The following is a 22,896-nucleotide window of genomic DNA, read 5'->3' as shown; positions in this document are numbered from 1 at the left end:
TTTCAACACCAGTAATTTGTTTCAATGTCAGAGTTCCATGCTTGCTTTGCAGGCAATTATTATCAGGCACCTTCACTCTTTGAGCTATGTTGCATTGTTTTACAATGTCCTTCAAACACTTCTTCTTTTTAATAAACTGTGTTTTCTGGATAAATTAACCTCGACTTTTGAAGCTGGAATTTGATCTATCATTTTGCTATATTCCATAAACCAAAATAGAACACATACTTTTTTGTGAAGATTGTAAAACATGGTGAAGAGACTCACATTAAATAGTCTTAATATTTATTTATCCCTTAAATAGATTATCTTTGAGATTAGATTTCATTAACAGCACATTTATACTTGGAATTATTTTAAAGTATTCCGAATCATTTAGGTAGTAAAACCAACCTCAATGCCCTTAGATTAAAATCGCTCCTCAAAAATCAACATAGCTTGTACCTTGACACAATTCTCAGCTTGCGCTAATGCTCTTGTGTATGAAATAGCAGTTGGTTGAAGAGCCACAATCTTAAGAGATATCATTCGGGTGACAAATCAAGAGCGAATCTCTTGGGGAACTGTCTTTTCTCCTTCGATGCCTGAATTCAAAGAGCACTTCCACCCCCTTCTTTTCGCTTTATTGCTTGCGTTACAGACCCAGCGTGGATAATGCTATAACTTGTGAGTCTCATTGAGCTCCACTCTGACCATGGGTGACTTTAATATCAAGGGATAATAAGAAAAAAAGTTTTTGATCTCCCATGCAATAAAAAGATTCAGTACTAAGTTGTTATTATCCTCACGTGTCAATATTATTGGGGTATAAATTATTTGATTTTATGATTTGAAAGACAAATCAGGTATTTGGAAAACAACTGGGTAATAATGAAAACTAGATCAAACTTGCTCAATTCAGTCAAGTTGATTGACTTGATCGATGAAGTTACAGTACAGTGAGGGTGGTATAGTAAATGCCATGTATATAGATTTACATAATTTATTTGACCAAGCACCATATACATTTTTTAAACAAAATTAATATTATTGGGATTAAATGGATAGTGCATATGAAATTGGTTGAAGGATAGAAAGCAGTAAGAAGTGGTGATATTTATTTTTCATACAGCAGGGAAGTTTTTTTTACTGGGTTCATAATTTTTATGTAGGCGCACAATTATAATTTCACAATTTAGCAGATGGCCCAAAACTCAGGAAGTAATAAGCATTGAGATGTGTAGTAGTGGACTTCATGTGATGACTGTGTTACAAGCAGGTGAAACCTAACCACTGGAACTGTTGCATGTGGAGAAATAAGGAGAGCTAATATTAACAACTGTGCAGATTTGCTTAGAGTAGAAATACTGAGAGGTGTCTGCCCAAACCTTTAAAGCTAGCAGGACAAATTGAACAAATTAACACTTTTCTAACTGGTAGAAAAGCGCATGACTTTAGATTTATTAATGGGACATCTCTGGGGAAAAAACAGTACTTGCTGGATTTGATGCATTTCTAAGGAGCTGCCTTGATACAATTTTTTACACTAAAGAAGTCCATGTTGGACAACCAGAAATCAAGCCCTTACCAAGATTAATGCTCCATAATCAAAAACAATTAATTAATTTTAAAACCAGCAAAATTTAACTATTTGCTCAATAACCACCAAAAACAATTATTTGTTGTTTGTCAATGATGTGTGCTAAGATTAAATACTACGTAAGTGCTTTAGATGCTCAAACAGGACTACAAAATGTTACGAGAAATGTTGCCAATATCTTAACGAAAGTGAAAGGGATGTTTATTGGGATGCAATCATGGAATTCAGTGGTGTGACGCTACTGTGCAAAATCTAGGAACATTTGCATTTAATCAGATAGCAATGTTACAAAATTTTGAGATTTAAAAAATCAAGTCTGCAATTTATCCCATCAGATAAAGCATAACAATAAGTTTAATTTGACACCTAATTCACTTTCATATCTCAAGTAATAAAAAAGTTATGGCCATTTTCATACTCGGAAATTAGCATCTTGTTCCCTATTGATTTTCTATGGACATAACAAAAAAGCTGTGATCGTGGACAGTCAAAAGCCCATAACCTTCTTAAAAAATTAAGAGAACTGAATGAAATTTTCAGTTATCATAGATTGAAGCATTCTGAACCAAATATAAAATAATCTTACTTGGATGACCTGAAATTAAAGCATATAATTAGTTAGTTACCCAATTGTAGCTAATTTCAAACTTCAATCACTAGATCTAAACATCTATCCATTTCTTAATAAATGATTAACATTTTTAAATAGCCCAAGTGTCCAAATAATATTCACAAATAATTCACAATAAAACATGATTTTTAAATCTCATTTACATCAATTTATAGGCTAAATGGAAGGAATTTAGTGTTCATTTGCTGTAAATTAAAGTCAATTTAAATCGGCTTTCTAGTGGGTTCCTGTGAACGCGCTGGTTTAGAACGTTCACATTGCGCTGGATTTGTGCCCTCAAATTCCCAGAAAAATACTGCGGGATATAAAGAGCCCAAAATGAACTACTCGCTATAGAAAACTTTAATTATAGGGTTATATACAAGCCCCATTTAATGTAAAAATAAGGTACAACCTTTAATTGTTTGCTTTATAAAACCCTGGGGCTGCGAGAGGTTGCGGAGTGAGAGAGTGATTTTTAAACTACTATAAATATTATACAAGGCCAGAAAAACGAATAATACCTTTTGCGACGGGGTCTTTCAGCGATTTTCCGTTAATGATTTACTAGGCTGAACATTTTCGATTGAAACAGCCTAGTAAAAATCGCGTTTTAAACCATCCCCCTCTAAACAGCGCCAAAATCACACACACGGGGTAGGGCAGATGCTCAGCCACGATTCAGGTAGGTTTTGTAACATACCTAAATTCGACAAACTGATTTGATTAAGTATTTTCAAATTCATGCACAGGTTTCAATGATTAAATAAGAAAAACTACTTCCAATAGCAGAAGCTTAAATAACCAATAGATTTTAAAAAATGATCTTTTGTGTGAAGCAGAGCCTTGGATTACAGGGCCTAAAAGGATATAATTTTTTTTTTTTAATTTCTTGGGATCATTTCTTGGGATCATTTCTTGGGTTCATTGATGCTCATGCCATTATTTATTTTGCATCTCAACATACCCTGGGTGGATGATGGTGATGTACTTCTGGCACGGCTGCAGTCCCTCTGGTGAAGGTCATCTCACAATGCCGTTGAGTAAGGAGTTTAAAAACTAATAGCCCTGTCCCACGGTGCGAGTTCATTCCAAGAGCTCTCCCGAGTTTAAAAAAATCAAACTCGTGGTAAGCACGGAGAATGAACGTAGCGGGTTCGTCGGAGCTCGGGGACGTCTCATAGCGCTAACAGCAGGTACTCGGGAAGACTCCCTAACGGCAGGTAAGCACGGGAAGACTCGGGAAGATTTTTCAACATGATGAAAAATGTCCACCAGAGCCCCGAGTACCGACGAGCGGCTATTGCCGTAAATCTCCGAGTTTGAATCAGGGCAAACTCGGGAGAGCTCTTGGAATGAACGCGTACCGTGGGACAGGGGTTTTAGACCCACCAACAATGAAGGAAAGGTGAAGCATCTCCAACTGAGATGCGACTTGGAGGAAAACCTGGGAGGTAGCGATGCTGTCGTGAACCTGCCACCCTTGTTATCCTTGGTAGACGAAGTCATGGATTTGGGAGGTGCTGTTGGACTCGTCTAGGTGAATAACTGCAGTTCATTTCATGGATGGGACAAACCACAACCATTAGGTAATTGATGTTGGCGTACAAATTTTTACAGTGTTGGAAAGGTACCAATCAAGCGGGCTGCATTGTACCGAATGATGTTCTGATTTTTGAGCCATGTTCAAGCTGCATTCAGTGAAAATCATTTTCTCATTCTCCTGATTAGTGTCAGGACAGTAGTGGAAATATTGAGACATGAGGAACTGCAGATGCTGGAATCTTGAGTAAAACTGGAGTAATGGGCCGGGCATGAAGAAGGGTCCTGACCTGAAAGGTCACCTGTCCATTCCTTCCACAGATGCTGCATGACCTACTGATTTACTCCAGCACTTTGTGGAAATTTTGAAAGTATCCAATACTTATTGCTTGTAGGTCTTAATGCCACAAAATGTATAATGAAGTCAATTTGAGTTTCTGGTCAATGGTGACCCCCTCCTCTCCCCTGTGATGCTGATGACAGGAGCCTCATTGATGATAAAAATTAGAATATCAAGAATAGGTGATTGCACTTTCTTTAATTGAATATTATTTTCCATTTAGCAGTAATGTTCCGAAAATTGGTTCGGCATGGATTGCTTCATCCGTTGAGGAGATGTGAATGGAAGTGAACATTCTGCAATCATTACTGAATATCCCTGCTTGTGATCTTCTGGTGGAAGGAAATTCATCGAGGAAGCAGCTGATGATGGTTGATCCTTGCACATTGCCCTGAGGAACTCCTGCTCTGATGCCTTAGGATTGAGATGACCATCAACTATAGTCATCTTGTTAAATGCAATTCTAACTGGAATTCGTTACCAGAGTGTTGCCTGGACTAATGGGTAGCATGTACAGGGAGAGATTGGACAGAATTGTATTGTTTTCTCTGGACCCTTGCAGGTGGCAGTGAGACCTGAAAGAAGTATATAAAAATAAGAGAAGCATAGATAGGGTAGAGACTCAGAACCTTTTTCCCAGGGTGGAAAGTCAAATACTAGAGGGCATAGCTTTAAGGTGAAGGGGGCTGTTTAAAGAAGATGTGTGGGACAACATTTTTTGCTCAGAAGGTAGTGAATGCCTGGAAACAGGGGTGGTGGTTAAGGCAGGTCTGCAGTTTGCTCTACTAGCTGCTATGTTCTGTGGATATGACCCACGTCACAGCTGGTGCTATAAAGCCACTCTTGGTCAATGGATGGCAGTTTGTGCCTTTGTCACTCTCATACTTCTTCCAGGTATTGTCCAACATGATGGAAAACAGATTCATCAGGAGTGGAGGATGGTATCCCGTAGTTATTAGGAGTTTTTGTTGTCCAAGTTCATAAGGTCAAGAGTCAAAGCTGAGAGCTCCCCGGGCTCACTGCCAGTATACCCTCATACTGCCTGATCTGCTGGGTCTTGTTGGTGGAATGGCATGCACCCACTTTTTGTGGTAAAGGAGTCTGGCACATTATCTATAAGGTATGGTTCAATGAGTACAAATTTATATTCAGTAGAAACAATGAATTGCAGATGCTGGGTTATAGAAAAAACCTGTTAGAGTAACCCAGCTAGTCATTCAACATCTCTGGAGAACAAGGGTAGGTGACATTTTGGATCAGGACCTGACCAAAACTTCACTTATCCATGTTCACCAGAGATGCTGCTTGACCCATTGGAGTTATTCCAGTACTTTGTGTCCTGTTGTATTAGGCTGCTTCTTGACTACTCTATGGGAAAACTATCACACTGGACAGCAGTCCTCAGCAGAGGAGTCTACGTGAATGGCAGTCCTGGAGGTGACTCTCTTACATCTGAATTCAATCCCAAGGTCAAATCTGTTTGATCCATCCATTTTGTTATATTTTCTGATTTGACTTAGTGTACTCGTGAGTAGATAGTCGAGCCAATTCTGAGGGAAGCTAACCACGTTGCTAAGGATCTGATGACACATGGGCCGGACTGAACAAGGCCAACAGATATCTTTCCCCTGATAGACATTGTGAATGAGATGGGTTGTTTCCACAATTGGTAGTTTTAACTGAATTGAAATTTTATAGTTGGCATAGCGGGATTTGAACTCCGAAAAGGGAATTGGATAATTACTTGAAGGAACTGCAGAGCCTTGGGGGAAATAAATAGTAGGAGCTGAGACTAATTGGATAGCTCTGACAAATGGCTGGCAGTGTTTTCAGTGGCGTTGTCATCCTTTTTTTACTTTTTGGGAATAGTAGGAGACAAGAAATATTAAATCACATGCCCATTTTACGCCATCCTCCATTTTCCTTCAGCTTCTGATAAATTTGTCCCTGTTATACATATCTCTGGGAGCTAATGCATCTCATATTTCGCTTGGGCAGCTTACAACCCAGTAGTATGAATATTGATTTCTCTAACTTAAAGTAACCCTTGCATTCCCTCTCTCTCCATCCCTCCCCCAACCCAAGTCGAACCACGTCCCCATTCTCACCTAGCAAACAGCTAACAATGGCCTTTCCGTTATCATTGTTACTTTTTTGCACATCTTCCATTAATTTGTTCTATATCTCTCTACATCACTGTCGATATCTTTTGTTTCCCTTTGCCCTGACCACTCTGAAGAAGGGTCTCGACCAGAAACATCTCCCATTCAATTCTCTCCAGAGATGCTGCCTGTCCCGCTGAGTCACTCCAGCATTTTGTGTCCATCTTCGGTTTAAAGCAGCATCTGCAGTTCCTTCCTACACAGAGTGCATTATCAATTAGCCAGTGACCATGAGCTGCAAGCTGGCTTCAGCGATCGTGGCATTATGCTTCAATCTTAAGAGATTGCGGGCATATCTGATCTGTTGGTTGCCTCTGGTCTCACCACTGAGTTCAGGGAAGTCCTGTTACTGAGTTGAGGAACCAGTTACAGTTTGGATGAGGCTCATCAACACTAATCCGAATAGAGCCTGTTCATCAACTGCAGCCCCATTCATTTAAATGGAGTTGCCAACCATCACTAAAAGCTGGATTGAAGGATATGTTTTGTTTTATATAACAATAGATATAGCGAGATATAGATAAGCTAGGTGAGTGGGCAACAACTTGGCAGATGAAATTTAATACTAATAAATGTGAAGTCATTCACTTTGGGAAAAAAAATGATAGGGCAAGTTATTTTCTAAATGAGGAGGAGCTGCGTTGTAATGCAACGCAAAGGGATCTAGGGGTATTAGTACATGAATCACTGAAAGTTAGTATGCAGGTGCAGCAAGCAATCAGGAAGGCCAATGGAGTTTTGGCCTTTATTGCTAGGGGGATTGAGTATAAAAACACGGAGGTCTTGCTGCAGCTGTACACAGTATTAGTGAGACCACATTTGGAATACTGTGTACAGTTCTGGGGTCCATACTTAAGAAAGGATGTACTAGCCCTGGAGGCAGTGCAGCGAAGGTTTACAAGATTAATTCCTGCAATGAGGGGATTGACATATGAGGAAAGGTTAAGTAGGCTGGAACTCTACTCTTTGGAGTTTAGAAGAATGAGAGGCGATCTCATTGAAACATATAAGATCGTGAGGGGCCTTGATCGGGTGGATGCACCGAGGATGTTCCCAATGATCGGGGAAACTAGAACTAGGGGACATAGTTGCAGAATAAGGGGGGGCTCTTTTAAAACTGAGATGAGGAAGAACTTCTTCACCCAGAGGGTGGTTAATTTATGGAATTCACTGCCCCAGGGAGCAGTGGAAGCAGAAACTTTAAATATATTTAAGACTAAAATAGATGATTTTTTAGCTGCCAAGGGGATAAGGGGCTACGGGGAGAGGGCAGGGATATGGACCTAGGTATGGTTAGTATAGTAAGACCTGAGTGATCTCCTGGACAAGTGTCGATCGCCTGGATTGGGGTCGGAGAGAGGAATTTCCCGAATTTTTTTCCCGAATTGGACCTGGGTTTTTATCCGTTTTTTTGCCTCCCCAGGAGATCACGAGGTTCTTGGGGTGGAGAGGGGTGATAGCGGTATAAAGGGGAGGGTAGTGTCTTGTGTTCTGTGTCTTGTGTCTACTGTTTGTGGGTAAGTGTGTCGGTTTAATGTTCAGCCATGAGCGAATGGCGGTGCGGGCTCGACGGACCTGGTGGTCTACTCTCGCACCTACCTTCTATGTTTCTATGTCTATGTTTACTTCATAGTATGCTTGCTTTTAATTAATTAACAACATTTTAATACAATTTATATAATTTTATTATTTTTAAAGCAATTTAAATATTTACAAAGGTTTTCAAAAATTCCTTCGACCATTTTCCAATTATTTCCACTATTTTTGGCTGGAGTTGAGGGGAGACCCGGGGTGGGAGATTGCAACCTCCACGTGGTCCATCCTCGTTCGACTAATGCAATCAACCCGACGTGCACAAAGAAGATCAAATAGAACAACTTGACACAACTGTAGTCTGCGTATGCCGAACCCAAGAAGAGGAAGGGGAGACCCAATAGAAGTATATAAAATCATGAGAGCCATTGATAGGGTGGACAGTCGGCACCTTTTTTCCTATGATAGAAATGTCAAAGAACAAAGGGCATAGTCTTAAAATGAAAGAGGCAAAGTTTAAAGGAGGTGTGAAGGGCACAGAGGGTGGTGAGTGCCTTGGACACATTGCTGAGGGTGGTGGAGGCAGATACAATAGAGACGTTAGGTAGGCACGCGGGTATGCAGGGAATGGAAGGATATGGGTTATGTGCAGGCATATAAGGTTTAGTCTTGGCATCATGTTCAGCACAGATATTGAGGGCCGAAGTGCCTGTCCCTGTGCTGTACTATTCTGTGTTTGATGTTCCATTGGAGAAATGTGGAAACAGTGAGAATGTCTACACCACAAGCTGATGGATGGCTAGAAGGGTGTCAGATGTTATGGGGAGAAGACAGGAGAATGGGGTTAGGAGGGAGTGATAGATCAGCCATGATTGAATGGCGGAGTAGACTTGATGAGCCAAATGGCCTAATTCTACTATCGCTTATCATAAGGAATAGGAGTAGCATTCAGCCAATCAAGTCTACACCATTCAATCATGGCAGATCTATCTCTCCCTCCTAACCCCATTCTCCTGCCTGCTCCCCATAACCTCTGGCACCTGTTACTTATCACATCACTTATGATCTTCTGAGCTGAGCTTTGTATTGTGCTGCCTCATGCCTACATTCTCCTCAAAGCCTTCTCTGCTTTGCAGAACGGCCAGCGATGTGGCCTCAAGGTCACTGGGAGCCACGCGACCATTCAAGGTTAGCACAGTCATAGTGCTCATGAAGGTATGAGGTCTGGCTGCAAATCATACACATTAATTGAGTGTTTGGTTAGTGTGCATTAACACTCCAGCAGGTGAGATAAGCCTGTGATTTTGGAAAACTTAACAATCACACCAGGATCCCACCAGGTTCTTTAGTGACTTGTCAGTTTCTTTGTTGAACTAAATTAAGGCGCATGTTGCAATCAAAAGAGCTTGGACAATTGGTTGGGATGAAAGCCAAACTGTAAGAAAGACGACTGCGCCTCCTTTACAAGAGCAGCCAGCTCCTGAACCTCTACAGACTCACTTGCACTTTCCCACTGCGAAGCATTTCACATCAGCTTGCAAAAGTAGTAAAACCATAGCCTGAGATTTGTGGCACGTTCGTTAGTTCTTCTTCCATCATTGCTCTTCTGGATTCCCCCATTTTTAAACTATTTTATTTCAAACCTTTATGAAAACCCAGCTCAAGGTTATATAGGACACCTACTCTGCAAACAGACTAGTACAGCCCGAGCCAGCCCCTGGGGAGCGGAATGTAGGCTTACAACGCATCGGTTTAACACCGCGTCAAATTGATGGTTCGTCCAACATTTCAGCATCTCCTCAGCATTGAACTGTCAACATGAATTTATGCTGAAGTCTTGGAGTGAGCTGACATATGAGATAAGTCACGTTACTTTCAAACAAACACATAAAATTGTGTAATTTATTTAGTAACGTGTATGGTGGCCGGTTATTTTTTTATTGTGGCCGAAAGCCATTCAAATCAAGAAAATATCAGGTTCTATTTCTGGAAGAATTTAAGCGACTGCAGCATTTCAAACCTTACAGTAAGCTAAGTATTTCCAAAATAAATCTTAAACTAGCATGAGAGTTGACAATAGTAAGAGATATAAGAAACGACACACAGCATGAAAATATTTGGCAGCAATTCAATATTTCATTACGGACATCCATTGTATTATTTTTCAATGATTTCAATTGTGGATACACATTTACTGTAAGATGTTGTTTATTCACATGTTTTAATGAACTTGTTTCTTAGTTTAACTTTAAAAATATCTGAATATAGTGAGTGCTGGAGTACGGTCTAGTTGATATCTTAGAGGGATTATATTACATGTGTGACCTTCACCCATTGATTAGAAAGCTGTCTGCCTAGCTTGGCAATTTCTGTGTACAGCCAGCATTAATTGTGGTCTCCATTGCTGCATACCTTATCCTTAGGACTACTTAATGCAAGTTTTTGTGATTAATGATTCAAGGCTGATGATCAGGAACTGGGTGGATACCGTTCCCTGCTAAAAAGCTCTCTCCTGCTTCATCTTCTTCTTAGTATATATCTTTCTCTGTACTTCCAGTGGAGCTGCAAACTAAAAGGGACGCTCACTAAAACCCCTACTCTGGGGGTACCTTGCTTATGCAGAAGCCTTGAAGTCAAGAGAAAGTATTTCACGTCACTCCCAGTGGACTATGTCCAGATAGCAAATATGCATTGAACTATACCAGCACCCTATAGAAAGAAATCAAATCACGGAAGTATTTGATGGTCCCTTTAAATGTCTGAAGAAGAATTTGACCCCCAATAAAATGCCCGTCCAAGTTTTCCACAGATGGTGCCTGATGTATTGAGTTATTCCAGCACTTTGTGTCATTTTTTCGTAAACCAGCATCTACAGTTCCTTATGTCTACTATGATGGGATTGAGTCCGGTGGACATTCCTGCTGCTCATCATATGTTCAGCCACAGGACATTAAAGCAGGGTGTTAACTGAATAAATGAGCTCCAAATTAGCAAGGCTCATGTTAAATCTGAATTGAATGCTAATTGACTTCAGGATCTGTCTCCTCTTCATTTTTTCTTGTGGCTTGTAGTTTGTGGCTTGTGACTTTCACTAGTATAGCGTTCAGTTTATCCAGAACCATCCATAAATGTGTGATTGCACATCTGACACCACGGTGGAATTTACCAAAAGACAGCTAAGAGATTGAACCAGGGATTATTCTAGTACCTGGAACCAATTAACAGGAGGGAATTGCTGCAGATTTTTGAAAGTTTCCCTTCCTCTACGGCCAGTCCATGTACTCATAAAAACATCCCACAAACAACGTGTGATTTACTTCCACTTTCTGATGTTTCCTATAGTATTGGAACATCAAGCCAAACCTGAACATTTGTCAACAGACCTCTGCAATCTATACTTGAGACATCGATGCCATCCATTAGCAGGCAGACTCACACATTTTACAAACAGTGCCTCTATGGAAGGATTGCTTCAATTTTATATTCAAAAAGATGAAATGCAGTATATTCTCCCTTTACACTTTGCTTGGCAGGATGGCTGCCCGCTGTTTAATGTTTCTGTTGTGGAAATAATAACGAAAGAGCATTTCAGATGTTTTGCCCACTTTGAGCCTGGAATAGTTGTTAGCAATAAGCCACACTCACTGAAAAAGCAGCACATCATCCATAAAGAGGCATTTGTCACAGCATGGCTCTGAAGAGTGGCTGGACGCCACTTTGCTAATGTTGGGGCAAAAGTTCAAGAGGTAACAGAGAGATGGACTGAGGGCCCCTTAAACTCTGAAGCCTTTTTCTAAGACTCTTTTAGTTCTTTCACATGTACATTCCTAGAGTCTTGAAGATGAGTATGGAGAAGCTGAATAAACTGGAGCAGTAAAGGGCAAAAACATTTTTGGCTCTGCCAGGCTATACTGAACCTAACAAAATTATCTCAGTGCTAACCTTGTGTTAAGGTATTATACAGTAGACCAAGGTACAGTAAGGATTTTGCAGTGTCTCCAATATATATCACCAACATTTCCCAAGCAATCTGTTCTAGACCAACCATATCCACTGGAGTTTAGAAGAATAAGGGGGGATCTCATTGAAACTTACCAAATAATGAAAGGTCTGGATAGAGTGAATGTAGAGAGGATGTTTCCACTAGTGGGAGAGTCTAGGACCAGAGGCCATAGCCTCGGAATAAAAGGACGTCACTTGAGATAGGAGATGAGGAAGAATTTCTTTAGTCAGAGGATGTTGAATGTGTGGGATTTATTGCTGAATGCTGTGGAGGCCAAGTCAATAGATAGATTCTTGATTAGTGTAGGTGTCAGGGGTTATGAGGAGAAGGCAGGAGAATGGGTTGAGAAAGGTTGATCAGCCATGATTGAATGGCAGAGTAGACTAGATGGGCCAAATGGCCTAAACCTGCTCCTATCACTGATGAACATGAACCATATTGACACTACAAACAAAAAACACAGAACTTCCTCAGAAGAATTAGGAAGTTTTGGTATATCTGCAGCAACTCTTAGCGACTTCTAAAGATGCACAGTAGAAAGCATGCTATGCAGTTGTATTACAGCTTGGTTTGGGAACAGCTCTGCTCGAAACCACAAGAAATTGCAGAGAGTTGTGCATGTACCCCACTTCACACTGCCTCGGGAAAGCAGCCAACATAATAACACAATAAAAAAAACATTCTCTCTTCTCCCCTATTCCATTGGGCAGAGGATAAAAAAGCTTGTAAGCACATACCACCAGACCCAGGAAATGTTTATTGTCATTATCAGACTACTGAACGATCCTTCCATACGTTAGGGGGTAATCCCGATCTTTTCATCTACCCCATTGCAGACCCTGGACATTTTCTCTGTAACTCTAATGCTAGAATGTTATAAAATTATATTCTCCGCTCTGGTATTTTTCTCTTTGCTTTACCTGTTGTACTTGCTTACTTACGCAATCACGAGCTTTACACTGTATCTCAATGCAAGTGACAACAATAAACCAATACCAATACAAATAGCAACTTTTGCTATTTTGTCTTGAGCACGGGATCCCATAAATGATATTCTACGTGGGCATTGATGTGGTATCGCCAAGGATCCCGATGGAATTTTGCTAGATCTTTCCCAGTGATTTAACTTATTATGGACGTCATGGGAATAATCAATGGCTTTGCAGAAGAAAATTGCATTGTGCTGATGTACAGATCAGCCTTGATCTACAGAATGTAATTTACATTGGCAATAGAATGAGAGGTGATGTGAGGCGGAATTTATTGACTTAGTTAAGATCTGGAATGCACTCGCTGAAAGCAAGACAAATGCAGATTCAACAGTAGTTCTAAAACATGATGCAGATGAATATCTGGTGGAAAATAAAAGTGCAATTGGAGGGGGTCGAATGGAATGGGGCTGATTGAATTGCAAAGGGCTAGCACAAACCTGATGGGCTGATCGGCCTCCCTATGCGATTTTTCATATTGTTGCCACAAATGGTGGAACACTCAGGATACTTTGTCTCTTATGCTTCATCTTGCTCTTTTAGCTTTTCATTTTCATCTATGTACAACTGACCAATTAGCTTAGTTTAGTCTAGTCTAGTCTAGTTTAGTTTTGTTTATTGTCACATGTACTGAGGTACAGTGAAAAGCTTTTTTGTTGCCTGCTATCCAGTCAACAAAAAAAACTACACACGATTACAATCAAGTTGTCCACAGCGTACTGATACAGGATGAAAGGAATGATGTTTGGTGCAAGATGAAGTCCAGTAAAGTCTGATTAAAGGTAGTCCGAGGGTCTCCAATGAAGTAGAAGGTAGGTCAGGACCGCTCCTAGTTGGTGAGAAGAGAGTTCAGTTGCCTGATTATCCGACTGACAGTGTAATCCTTCTCTGTGCTGAACGAGGTAGGTATATATCCTACATCTGTATCCCATGTGGGTCTCAGAATGCACTTCGAGCTAACCTACATTCCATTCCATTTAAATCTTGATGACAACAAGCCTGCATCTTAGCTTGTGATGCCTAGCCTTCAGCGTCTTGGCTACAATGCAATGAAGCAATCCAGTCTGTGACCTATCTCATCCCACCACTATTCTTTTATTCATGATATTCCTCAATATATGCACATTGGCAGGTACTTAATAAATGCATACAATCTTGCAGATACGATTAAAAAAAAAAAAAACTTTATTTGTTTTAAAACTTAAAGGACATCAGGTATTTGAAATGTGAAGGCAATGTGATATATTTTTAGATATTTGAGAACACAAAGTAAATAGACATGCTTCCAGCGACTAACCCAATCTATTAAAAGAGCTATTTTGATCAAGAGCATTAAAGAAGATGATTCATTACTTTAGCCTAAAGCATAGAACTTTGCGATTTTGGGAGTTAAAGAACATCTCATGGAAACAATGAACCTTAGCAGACAAATGAGAGTCATCGGCCTGTCACGCCTATAATGGATTTTTAAGGGACCACTTGCTTTAGTTCCACAAGCTAGTTTACACACTCAACCCTCACCACCCCACCAAACTCATTCTGTTCTATGAGCCACCTGCCATTCTTATTGGATCATCTTCCACTGCCCATTCCAAGTCCCATAAACCCTGTCAGTGAAAATAAAAATCTCTTTCCCCTCCGAGTTCCTATGTTAATGACCATAGGATTTCAAAGTAGAAATAGCACGGGAAAGATTAAAAGTGATTGATGGTATAGATGTTAACAAAATCGTACATATGTATGTATTTTTTTAAATAATATTTTTATAGGAAGCTGTGTACAGTAGTATAAACCGCGGCATATGACAAAATATATTTATTGTACATCTTCCATTTTAATTTTAATTTGACAAAAATGAAATAGAAAAAGAGAAAAAGAGCAAGAAAGAGAGAGAGTGAAAGAGCTAGTGAATGTGTAAACCCCTAAACTACCAAAGAGTGTGGTCGCAGAGTGAATAAGTAAAAACTTACAAGAAAAAGACAAAAATGAAAAATTATAAAAAGAAACAAACAAAAAAAAAGACCAAAACGTGTTGATATACCTCCTTCGTTCACACCACACCCGTCACCCTGTCCGCGAATCGGTTTAATTCCGAAGTTGTGTTGCACCATACTATGCTTGTATTGAATCAATGAAAGGAGACCATATCTTGTTCAAGACCATAAAATTGTTCCGATTTTCCTGCTAAGACGAGTCCTATATCTTCGAGATGTAGCGTTTCAGACATGCTTGTGATCCACATTTTAAGAGTCGGGGTAGATGCATATATGATGTGTGATTGTAATATATGTAACACAAGAGAGAGAGTTGTTTTTAAAAGGATTCCCCAAGTTATGAAATGGTTTTATGAACATGTAGAAACAAGGAACTGCAGATGCTGGTTTAGAAAAGAAGGCACATAGTGCTGGAGCAACTCAGTGAGTCATGCAGCATGACCTGATGACCTACTCCAGCAATCTGTGTTTTCTTTGGTAACATTTGTTCATTTGGCATTAAGAATCTAATATTTATAATTTGCTGTTTTATGAAGATTTAATAATATGCTAATTTAGTACTTTTGTACGCACCAGTCTAGTTGAGGTCATAAAGTTCTTCCCCATAAACGTAAATGCATTTACTCTTTTTAATCACATTTCCTGCTAACTGAAGGAGCACTGAAGTGTCAGAGATGCCAACATTTAGATTAGAACCTGCTTCTTTTCCAAAGTGGAAAGATCCCTTTGACCCATCGAAAGAAAAACAGGGCAGTTCTCAAGATATCCTGTCTCTTTTTCATCCTTTAAACAAAATCGCATAGAACGATGATCTGATCATTTACTGAGCATCATTACCGATGGGGGTTTGCTTCATGCAAACTGGATGTCACATTTCTCATTGGTTATCAATGATCAATGTACAAAGACCTTCATTTTTTTTAAAGTGCTTTGTGATGTCCTGAGGTTATGAACAAACAACATAAAAAATGTAAGCTTCTTTTCTTTATTAAGAGCGTGTATCTGCATTGATAATGTAGATCCACTGCATTAATGTGGACATGAAAGTTTCAATTACATCTGTATTTTAACAACAATATTGCTGCTAACTTGATCAAGTAGCTGCTCCTGGCTTTCATACTCAATGAAATCTGCACGGGGGAATGTAAATCAGGTGAAGTAATATCTGTGGATTGTCGATGCCAACATTTTATTACCACATAATATCTCCTTAAAGTCATTATTTCCAGTGATCACGACAAATACTCAGTATGTGTTATTTTAATAGACTTCAATCGATCTTAATTCTATAAAAATGTAAAATCTAAAGCTGCCGAATAACTGTGAAAATAAGTTAGCATAATGCTTTGGACCACAATGAACTTTGATAAATACATGCAGCTAAATGAATTAAACTTCCAAAAACATTATGACTTTTTGAACCATTGTTCAATTATTCAATACCCGTGCTTGTCACGTGTACCCAGGTACAGTGAAATTATTTTATATCACCTACAGTTCAGTGACAATCCTACTATACACTGGCACAATCATGTTAAGTGTAAGTTTGAGATAGTAGACAACACTGAGTCTGTACACAAAAAACATATTTTAGGTGTTATCTTGTGCCCTTCAAGTCCGATTTAAAAAAATGTTAGAGTCTACAATGAAATGCAGCATTATTTTTGTTTAATTGGACTTGCTGCCATGAAGTTATAGTTTCAATGTTACCTTCTCATTGCTCTATTTTAACAGAGATGTTAACCTTTTGATACCATTGATAAAGTAGTTGCAGATACCGGTGTAGTAATGATCAAATGTTGTTCTTTTTAAGCTACATTTCACTGGTGTTGGTATTACAATAAAGTACTCTCTACTAAAGTTGCAATGTAATCCCAATCAGGCCCAACCATGTTGCAAGAGAAATGATAGAGTTAGTGGTCTGTGTGACAACGGCACAAATGCAGGGAATGTGTCATGCCACAATAGTTGGCATGTGCAGTCACCTCTAAATGCACCAACATTGTTACTAAAATTGATCATGCCACTTACTTGCATGTACAGTGAAGCTAATGAATGTTGCAGGCATCCATATCGTGTGTCTCTATTCATTGGAATCTTAAAATATAAGAACATATGGTTAGAAGCAAAAAATAGGACATTCGGCCCTTCATGCCTGCTTTGCCCTTACGACTCTTCTGACTTTTCTTTCACCTCAGTGTGGTATGTTTGAGCTGTGTGGTTTATGATCGTGCTCGTGATGGGAAGAAGCTAATCTTCAACGTGGAGGTAACAGATCCCAGGTTATCAGTCCTCTACCTTCTTCCTTGTGGTACCTGTGAGAAGACAGTGTGGCCAGCATGGTGTGGGACTTTAATGGCATAAACTGCCTTCTTAAGGCAGCACTTCCTGTAGATCCCATGAAACATGGGAAGGTTAGTGCCCGTGATGGATTGGCAATGTCCGCCACTTCCAATCAAAGTTGGGCCAAATGGCCTGTTTCCATGTTGTATAACTCTCTTAGTGTTTGTTTTCAAATTGCATATCATTAGTGTCCATGATATGATAAAACATTTTAAAGGGCAACAGTAATAAGTGGAACTCAACTGTTGGTGCTTGGGCAGAGGAAATTGAATTTAAATTTGGATTGGTCCATAAACTTCTGACTTGAAGGGAAGAGAAATACTCAACTGAGGAAAGTGGTTACTGATAAGATTATGTTGCACATAAAATATTACCCTTCTTTGAAAAACTATTTTCTCCAACTTTATCTTGATGCAATCAATTTTAAAATAAAATGAAGATCAACTGATAAGCCGGGTAATTTTGATTACATCTAAACTTGAGACAAACAATCGTAGCATCTGCTCAGAAACTGTTGTCGTTTTAACAAGAGTCTGGTTTTATTTGCAAAGCTACTCATTTGTTGATTAAGGGTGTGAAAATTCCATTTCAGATATTAATCTGTTGCCTTAATCTTTTCTTTTATCATAGAGTTTGCCCATTATCCTTCATCCTGGATTGAACTGTTAAGGGGGATATTTTAACCTTGCCTGGTGGGCATAACAAAGGACCATGGTTGAAATTGCTGTGGAGAATCTTCTCAAGTTCCTGCTCAAGCTGTTTTGGAAGTAGGACAAAGGTTTAGGAATACGGGTGAACCAGGTTTACGTGGGATATTGTTGTCTGTAGCAATTTCCAAGTAGGAGGAGGTGTATGAGAGTTGGCGCCTGGACTCAGCGTAGTAACGGTCAGCTCGCCAGACTACCACGGCACCTCCCTTGTCGGCGGGTTTGATGATAATGTCGGGCTTGCTGCAGAGTGAGCAGAGGGCTGTACGAAGCGTCTGAAAAAGGGTCTCAACCCGAAACGTCACCCATTTCTTCTCTCCAGAGATGCTGCCTGCACTACTGAGTTGCTGCAGCATTTTGTGTCTATCCGTGGGATCTCATTAGGACTGCAAGATGATTTAAAGCAGCAGGAACTATGCTCACACAGAGGTGAAAAACTGCTCTGCGGAATCTCCCTTGCACCAACTTCTTATCTACGCATCCATCTGTCCTCTCTTCCTATTTCTATCCTCACTAACACATGGCACTGGGAGTCATCTGGAGCTTACTGCCCTCGAGGTCCTGCTTTTTATCCTTTTGGCTAATTCCCTATATTCACTCTACAGGACCTAACCTCTTTATCTATCTATGTCATTTGTATCAAAAAAGAAGCAAGTTGAAAGAAGAGAGCGAGGAATGGAGAGAAAATGAGGCACCATCCTGCTAGCCGTGTTCCCCTGTCGCAGCTTTGAGCAAGACTGAGCCACTGGGCCAAACCCGAGACCACTAGTGCCACCATGTGGTCAGGACTGGGTTGCCGGGAAGAAACCCTAGACACCCAGTGCCTCCACTGAGGCCAAGACTAACTAGCGTGGAAGAACCTGAGATGCCAGCAGCTCTTCATGCCCACAGATAATGAGGGTCTCTGCCCACACATACACAGAGGCAAAGACTGGTTGCCAGGATCTAGAGACCGCCAGCTCCACCGAACCCAAAGCTGAGCCGCCAGGAAGAATCCTGTACTGGCAGCACCTCCTCTCGAGCTAGGGGCAGATTGCAGGAAAAGCCTGAGATTGCCGTGTCTCCTCCGAAGACCAGGACTAAGTTACCGGGACAACCCCTAGATCGGCAGCATCATCGTATATGCGCTCTGATGGTGAGGTGGCTGCACCATGCAGTCCTGGACTTCTGTACCACTGTAACTACAATAAACCCTGTGAGTTCATCCTACTGCGAGTGTCAGTGTGGTGTCTGCAGAACCCAGTTTTATCCCCGACACCGCAATGATTGTGCACAATGACTTTTGCCTGCTCATCCTCCTTCCTGAGAATGTTCCAAGACATCATGTACCCTGGCACCAGGGAGGCAATGCACCAGCCTGGAGTCCCAGTTGCTGCCATAGAATCTCCTGTTGGTCCCCCTAACTAACGAGTCTCCTATCACTATACCCCTGTTTGACTTCAGCCTTCCCTGCCATGGTATGTTAGCATTCATAGCAAAAGGATTTGAGGATAGGAGCAAGGAGGTTCTACTGCAGTTGTACAGGGTCTTGGTGAGACCACACCTGGAGTATTGTGTACAGTTTTGGTCTCCAAATCTGAGGAAGGACATTATTGCCATAGAGGGAGTGCAGAGAAGGTTCACCAGACTGATTCCTGGGATGTCAGGACTTTCATATGAAGAAAGACTGGATAGACTCGGCTTGTACTCGCTAGAATTTAGGAGATTGAGGGGGGATCTTATAGAAACTTACAAAATTCTTAAGGGGTTGGACAGGCTAGATGCAGGAAGATTGTTCCCGATATTGGGGAAGTCCTGGACAAGGGGTCACAGCTTAAGTATAGAGGGGAAATCCTTTAAGACCGAGATGAGAAAAACATTTTTCACACAGAGAGTGGTGAATCTCTGGAACTCTCTGCCACAGAAGGTAGTTGAGGCCAGTTCATTGGCTACATTTAAGAGGGAGTTAGATGTGGCCCTTGTGGCTAAAGGGATTAGGGGGTATGGAGAAAAGGCTACGGGATACTGAGTTGGATGATCAGCCATGATCATATTGAATGGCGGTGCAGGCTTGAAGGGCCGAATGGCCTACTCCTGCACCTATTTTCTATGTATCTATGCCTCAGAGCCAGGCCTGGTACCACATTACTGGCTGTTGCTTTTCTCCTCTGAACAGTCATCCCACCCAACAGTATCCAAAAGGGATACATTTGTTTTCGAAGGGAATGGCCACTGTAGTTACCTGCACTCTCTGCCTATTCCTTTTCCCGGATGGTCACCCATCTACTTTCTGCCTGTACCTTAGGTGCAGCCACCTCACTAAAACTCCCATCTACAACGTTCTCTTTCAACCAGATCCGGTGGTTTTTCAGCTGCAGTTGCAGTTCCCTCTTGTGCAACGTCAGGAACTGCAGACGGACACACCTCCCACTGGTGTAGTCCTCAGAGACACCTGAGTTTCCCTGACTCCCCTCATCCTGAGGGCGAGCATTCCAGTGTCTTAACACCCATCTATAATGCATCCGTCACCAAATAAGAGTAAAAAAAAAGACTTTACTTTATATCTAAGCAGGAACTGCAGATGCTGGAAAATCGAAGGTAGACAAAAATGTTGGAGAAATTCATCGGGTGAGGCAGCATCTATGGAGCGAAGGAAAGAAATCTAGTTTCTTCGCTTCATAGATGCTGCCTCACCCGCTGAGTTTGTCCAGTATTTTTGTCTACCTTACTTTATCTTTAGTTCAGTTTAGTTTAGTTTAGAGATGCAGTGCAAAAGCAGGCCCATCGGCCCACTGAGTCTGCGCAATCCAGTGATCACCCTGTACACTAATACTATCCTACACACATAAAGGACAGTTTACAATTTTACCCCAGCCAATTCACCTACAAACCTGTACATCTTTGGAATGCGGGACGAAACCAGAGTTCCCAGAGAAAACCCACGGACGCCACGGGGAGAACGTACATACTCCGGACAGACAAGCACCTGTAGTCAGGATCGAACCCAGGTCTCTGGCGCTGTAAGGCAGCAACACTACCACTATGCCACTGTGCCACCCACTTAGAGTCATAGAGTGATACAGTGTGGAAACAGGCCCTTCGACCCAACTTACCCATACCGGCCAAGTTACACTAGTCCAACCTGCCTGCGCTTGGTCCATATCCCTCCAAACTTATCCTAGCATGTACCTGTCTAACTGTTTCTTAAACATTGGGATAGTCTCAGCCTCAACTACCTCCTCTGGCAGCTTGTTCAATACACCCACCACCCTTTGTGTGAAAAAGTTATCCCTCGGATTCCTATTAAATCTTTTCCCCTTCACCTCGAGCCTATGTCCTCTGATCCTTGATTCCCCGACTCTGGGCAAGAGATTCTGTGCCCACCATCTTACTGTCACCCTCTGCTTGGCCTCCACACTGAATCCTCTCGAACCAAAGCTGCAACACTTACCCTCAAACACAACACCTGACCTTAGCACATCACATCTAATAGCCATTTTTATTCTGTTTTTGTGGCAAAATGAATTTAATTTATTGAACTTCAGTTCCCGCAGCTGCGATATGGGGGTGCAAACTCATGTCCCTATATTCAGGATAAGCTTTTTGCAATCAGGCCATTGGTGTGGGATTCAATCACATCCAAAAATCCTGTTCCAACCCACCAACCCAACTGATATTCCAGCTAAGTCTGGCCGAAAGGTTAGCATCTCACCAAGAGATGAAAGGCAATATGATAGTGGGATAGACACAGAGACACTTCCTCAGACCATATTTTAACCCAGACCTGCCTCCGCGGCTATGATTCTTATTCATTTGTTCTATGTACGTTTTCATATTTCTCGTTTCCCTCTCCCCTGACCCTCAGTCTGAAGAAGGATCTTGACCCAAAATGTCACCTAATCATTTTCTCCATACTGCCTGACCCGCTGACTTACTCCATCTTTTTGTGTCTGTCGCTGGACTAACTTGGTGGACCAGGCTGAGCTCAGTGGGCTCAGCCTCATGCTTGTGGTTTATCGCTTGTTTTACTGTTCCAGACTGCAGCTCTCAGAGTTAAAATTCAAGTCTGTGTCATTAGCGGTATAACAGTACAGTCATTGCCCGCAGTGATGGCACTGGCTCTCAGAATTTGCATGACACACAGTGTGCCTGTGGCTATCTGCATCGACACAAGGTAACTTCCCCTTGATTTCAATACTAGAATGTGCCTGGTGATGCCCTCCAATAGTTACACGTAAGGATAGCTCCTAATTTCATTAAAATCAGCAGGTTGTTCCTTGTTGATTGCAGCAAACTGAAGTGTCATCAGCATGCTGCAGTGATGATCTGGCAAGCTGGGGTGGAATCTGATCACCTCACAGCTTCTCCGATACTATTTTATGCAATCGCCAGTTCACTTTGTGCATCTTCAGTGATCTGTAAGTTTATACTGCAGAGCGAAAATAAGAAGAGGCTGATTCTCCCACGGCCAACCTTTTCTTTGGCATGTACTGTAAGTCAAAGACAAAGGAAAAATGTCAACTCAGCCCTTTCTTCATTTGAAAGCCTCTACTTCATTACCCAGCAATTTTCTCAATGCCCAGTATGTCCTTGCATTATGTACTCTTCCCAACAAAATATTTTAAATGTTCAATCATTTTTTTAATATTTCCTTTCCAGGCATGTTACAAGTGAGATGATAGAGTGAGAAGCAGGAAAGGTGATACATCGGAATGAGATAGAGCGTTACAGTTACAAGGGGTGACTGGATTGTAAGAAGGTAAGATTGTAAGATATCCTGTGGCGTTCTGTCCTGCATCTTGGTGGAACCAGTCTGTTGCTGAAGGTCCTCCTCAGGTTGACCAGTGTATCATGGAGGGGGTGAGCTGCAATCTTCTGAATTGTATGAGTTTGTTTCCCTGAGATGGAGGAGGGTGAGTGACGACCTCATTGAGGTTGACAACATTATGAACAGCATAGATAACTCAAACCATTTTGACAGAATTATCAAATAATTCATCAATGCATTTTAAAATATTAGGTCATGAGGTTATGTAATAGGAGCAGAATAAGGCCTTTCGAACCATCAAGTCTACTCCGCCATTCAATCATGGTTTATCTATCTCTCCCTCCTAA

This window comes from Leucoraja erinacea, chromosome 21 (assembly GCF_028641065.1).
Source record: "Leucoraja erinacea ecotype New England chromosome 21, Leri_hhj_1, whole genome shotgun sequence".
NCBI lineage: Eukaryota > Metazoa > Chordata > Chondrichthyes > Rajiformes > Rajidae > Leucoraja > Leucoraja erinaceus.
The sequence above is the reverse complement of the archived record's forward strand: the minus strand, read 5'-3'. Positions refer to the sequence as shown.